Here is a 5,221-nt window from a genome sequence, read left to right as displayed (position 1 = left end):
TCCATTTGGTGCTTGGCTGAGTTCTTTATCTCTTCATTTGATGTTTTAGGGTTTCAGGATTGTTGTATTCTCTGTTCGGCTTAGTTTTTCAGATCTTTGCTGTGGAGGGCCTTTGTGGTGCTTCTGCCTAGAGCACCATTTTGCCGGAACTCCCCATCTTCTGATTTTGCAAATAAAGTTTTATTAAAACACAGCCAAGCCCATGTGTTTACATATCGTCTGTAACTGCTCTCGAATTTTAACAACAGAGTTGGGTAGTTGAGACAGACACTGTATTGCCTGCAAAGCTGAAAACATTTACTATGTGGCCTTTATAGAAAAAGTGTGCCAATTCTTGTCAAGAGCCTTATGAAGATTAAATGAATTAATATAAAGAAAAGTCTTAAAGAATAGCATTTAGTAAACAATAGACCTCAATAATTGTTGGCTGCTATTATTTTTATGTTTCTAATGTGCCAGGCATTGGAGTATGTGCTTTATACACATTTCCCCTTCCCCCTTTTTAAAATGAACGAGTGAGCAAGTTAATTTCAGCCTGAGCCTTTCTGCTATGATATGCTACATCTCAAAATCTGACCAAGCTTATTTTTCAAAATCTAAACCCATGTTTGGAAAAATAGTTTGGTCCCTCTGTTCCTCCTTACTTCTAAGAGCAGCGACAGCGACAGCCTCAGTGGCAACAGCAGTGGCAAAAACGATGCTTCGGAATCATGTTGAGGTTTTCTGAGTTTTTTTTCTCATGTCTGAGTAGGAGGCAGCCACCTGCACTGACAGTGAGCGCTTGGGAGTGACTGCTGCAGGAGAGATTCCGACGTCCCCAGAATGGCTACGGTGGAGCCCGGGGTGTTGGCCTTGGCACCTGTGCCTGGGCTGGTTTGCCGAGCAAAACCGCAGGTAGTGCTGACCTTCCTACAAAGGGCTTTCAGAGCAATTGTCCTAAATCCTCCCATCGTTGCTTCCAGATTGCTGAGAATTTCTGTTCTTTATAATTTAGGACTCTGTTTATCTTGTATCTGTATAGTTTGGCTTTGCTGGAATACTGTGGGAAAATTCATGTTAAAGGTTATACAACGTTTTAAATGTACCAAAAAAAGTTCAGTTTTCTGAAGGACCCTGTGGCTGAATCACTTTGTACAATACATGGAAAGTCTTGCTTTGCCTTTTTGTATAAATTTGCTTTTTCATCTGTATGTAGCACTTTCCACTAATGAGATGGTAAACTACTTAAAATCGTAAATGAAGTCTTCTACTTGCTCTTACGTCTTCTATCTGAGCATGCTTAGCTGAATGGGAGGAAATCCAGTTCCATGGTTCGTATCTTTTGCGATTGATTGCCCTAGGTTAACATCACATTTTCCCTTTTTGATCCTGACTCTCATTTCTATGAGACAAGCCCTGGAAGCTTCTGTGTCTCCGGGTGTTCTCCAACCAGGGGAGCAGAAGAAAGAGTCCCTGTTTGGGAAGGAAGCAATCCATGAGACAGACAGGCAAAGACCCCACTGCTCTGGGGGCCTCTGATGTGGAAACCCACATCTATTCATTAAAGATGCAAGTCCTCATGCTCTTCAAATCCTAGGAAGTTTAAACATGCATGCCTTTCACTGGGCTACAGCAGTAGAGCTACTCAGAGCGTGGTCCGTGAATCTGCAGACTCCACATCACGTGGGAGCTTGGTAGAAAGGCAAAGTCATGGGCTCCAGACCTAGTGAATCAGAATCTCTGAGAGTGGGGAGAAACCTGTTTTAATAAGCTGTCCAAAAGATTCTGATGCCCATGAAAGTTTTAGAAGCACTGGACTAGTGCAGTTGTTTGTTAACTCTGGTTAAACATTAAACTCCCCTGGGGAGCTTTTGAGAAGTACCCATGCTCTGGCTCCATTCCCCAGATGTTCTGATTTAATTGGGCTGAAGGTGGAGCCTGGGCATCAGTACTTTTAAAAAGCTCCCCAGGGGATTCTAATGTGCAATCAGCGTTCCAGTGAGTGGTTTTGAATTAGCTGTATTGGCCAACATTACTCTAAAGTATCGGTTCTCCCCATGTGTTTCTAATGTGCAGTCAGGATTGAGAATCACTGCCCTAAATTACTCCCTGCCCTGGTGGACCCTCAATGAGATGGATTAACACAGTGACTGCAACAATGGGATCAAGCATAACAATTGTGGGTATGGTGCAGCACTGGGCAGTGTTTCGTTCTGTTGTATGTGGGATCACTATGAATCGGAACCGACTCAACGGGCACCTAACAACAACAACAATCCTGGTGGCACAGTGGTTAAAGTGATTGACTGCTGACCGAAAGGTGGGCCATTCAAAACCACCAGCAGCTCCATGGGAGAACAATGTGGCAGTCTGCTTCTGTAGAGATTTACAGCCTTGGAAACTCTAAGGGACCACTATGAGCTGGAATCAACTTGATGGCAGTGGGTTTGGTTTTTTTGGTTTGATCTTGTAAGGAGCCCTGGTGGCTCAGTGATTAAGCTGCTAACTGAAAGGTCGGTGGTTCAAACCCTGCAGCCGCTTTGTGGGAGAAAGGTGTGGCAGTCTGCTTCTGTAAAGATATACAGCCTTGGAAACCTTATGAGGCAGTTCTACTCTGTCGTATAGGGTTTCTATGAGTTGGAATTGACTCGATGGCAAGGGGTTTGGTTTTTCGGGTTTTGATCTTGTGCTTTCTAAGGGAAGTTGCATACGTACTGTTAAGAACTATTCCAGGTTTGGGAATAGAATACTGGGAACTTTTCCATTTCAAATGGCTGCAAGGACCAGGGAGTACCACCATGAGGGCATTTTCATGTTCAGATATTAGATTCGTACTGAGGACAGGAGTACGAAGAAGCAAATATTAACTAAAGGACTTATATTGTAGCCAAGTTAATGGAAAATTTTTAGACTCAAATCACTGAATCATTTTGCCAGAAGAAACAACCCACTGGGATTATTTTGGAGCCTTTCACACATAGTGGGGCAATTAATGGATGGTTATACGAAAGACATTGGAATCCAAATGAGTCACTTGCCTTTCTGTGAACAACTTGGCTGGCTTCAAGTTCATTTGCTGAAGTGTCATAATTTGCCAAAGCCTGCCTAGAATGGTCCCAGGTGAAAGGATAGTAGTTGGACTTGTATCTGACTTCTCCTGTTGACTTGTCTGGAGCCTGACCTCCAGTGTGTTTGCTGTCCATTTCACTCTCACTGAAATTCAGAGGATGGCACTGGCAGGCTTACGATATGCTGACCATAGGCCTTCCTCAGCTCATAGGGGCAGAGGTAGCATTTGGAAAGTCTTTCTTAAGAGAGAAACCCTGTGGGGGAAGTTCTACTCTGTCCTATAGGGTTGTATGAGTTGAACGTGACTCAACAGCATTGGGTTTGGCTTTTTGTTTTTGGTATTTTCCCCCTCAACATTTCCAGAACTTTGAAATTTGGAATCTGTTTCTTTTGAACAGTTTAGTTGATTTGTTTGATGGAGAAACTGAACTCAGCCCCAGCAGAAGTTGTTATCTGTGAAAATCTCAGTGGGTGGTTTGGGGTTTGTTGCTGCTGGGGCCTTACAGATTGGTCCTAGGTGAGATTTTTGTTAGTTTTTCAGTTTTGCACAGGGAGGATAGTGCAAAGTGTTAGACTACACACTCATGCACAGTGCAGGATTGGAGTTCTGATTTTTCAAGGAGTGCCTGACTTCCTTGGGCTGGTTTAGCAGCCACTCTCAGGGCTGTCTCTCTGAGTCAGTAAAGAAAGATGTTTTAATCCCTGTTGACAGTGAGGGACAGCATTTCTCAGCTCCTGGTTTTATTAAAGGAGTCCCTGGGGGATACAAATGGTTGAGTACTCAGCTACTAACTGAAAGGTTGGCCAACCCACCCAGAGGCACCTCAAAAGATGGGCCTGGAGATCCACTTTGGAAAGGTCACGGCCAGTGAAAACCCTATGCGCACTTCTACTCTGACACACATAGGGTTGCCATGAGTCAGAATCAACTCAACGGCAACTGGTTTGGTTTTTTTGGTTAGCTTTATTAAAGTGAATATAGCTCTCAGGTCTATCTGGAACACTAGCCTCAATTTGGGTCCATGCTGGGGAATTCAGTCCTACTTTCAAATCTGAAGAGCTGGTCACAGCTCTCTCAAGGGCCATTTAGCTTCAACTCCCAATCAGCTCTCTGGCCTTAGTTTCCCTTTCCCTTTTGGTGTATTGTAACTTCCTTCTTGTTTTGAGTTCAACTACGGATTAAAATGTTGAAAGAGGTATATATTTATTTTCTAGTGTTTTTAAAAGTTAAACTTTTATTTTGAGATAATTGTAAATTTGCATGCAATTATAAACTAATACAGAGAGGTCCTATGTACCCTTTACCCAGTTTCCCTCAATGGTATCATCTTGCCAGATTACAGTAGAGTATCACAACCAGGATATTGACATTCATATAGTCAAAATAGGAACACTTCCATCATAAGACTCCTTCATCATGGCCCGTTTACAGGCACACCTACTTTCCTCTCTAACCCTTGGCAACCACTCGTCAGTTCTTCACTTTTAAAATTTGTTCATTTCAAGGGTGTTATATAAGTGGAATCATGTAGTACATGGCCTTTTGGGATTGGCTTTTTTCACTCAGCATAATTCTCTGCAGGGTCAACCAGGTTCTTGTGTGTGTTAATGGTTCTTTCCTTCTTATTGTTTAGTAGGTTATTGTTTAAAGGTTTTCTATCTCACTAGGCTGTCTCTCTACTTGTCCTTTGACCAGAGAGTGAGCTTTGGTTGGAGCGTTTTGTTTGTGCTTGTTGGCGTTTCTGAGTTGCTGGCTTTTTCTGCTTCAAGTCTGGAAAATAAGAAGCAAAACAAAAACCCGAGGAACTCAACACAGTTGTTCTGTGAGTCCTGAGGTTTGTAGCTGTCTGTCTTCTTCTCTCAGAGTCTTCTTTCATAATCTTCTTGTTTGTTTATATATACTGCCCAGGGTTTTTAGTTTTAATTAGCGGGAAAATACCCCATCTTCCCAGAAATGGAGGTCCAGGACGGGGTGCATCTGGTACAGCACTTCCATGTGTTTGGAGAGGGTGGGGAAAGTTTTCTGGTATCTGTTTAATTTTCCAACTTGACTGAAAATCTGACCTTTAATATATGTTGTTGTCAGGTGCCGTTGAGTCAATTTTGACTCATAGCAACGCCATGCAACAGAGTAGAACTTCCCTATAGAGTTTTCTAGTGCTTTTTAGGGGAG

The 5,221-nt window shown here is 42.8% G+C and overlaps 1 protein-coding gene across 1 annotated transcript in view; it reads left to right on the top strand.

Annotated features, from left to right (window-relative positions):
* Positions 1-5,221, top strand: part of ADAMTS12 (ADAM metallopeptidase with thrombospondin type 1 motif 12) — a 392,100-nt gene that overhangs the window by 15,624 nt on the left and 371,255 nt on the right. The window lies entirely within an intron of this gene.

Source organism: Trichechus manatus, unplaced genomic scaffold (genome assembly GCF_000243295.1).
Source record: "Trichechus manatus latirostris isolate Lorelei unplaced genomic scaffold, TriManLat1.0 scaffold00135, whole genome shotgun sequence".
Classification (NCBI taxonomy): domain Eukaryota; kingdom Metazoa; phylum Chordata; class Mammalia; order Sirenia; family Trichechidae; genus Trichechus; species Trichechus manatus.
The sequence above is the reverse complement of the archived record's forward strand: the minus strand, read 5'-3'. Positions and strand labels throughout refer to the sequence as shown.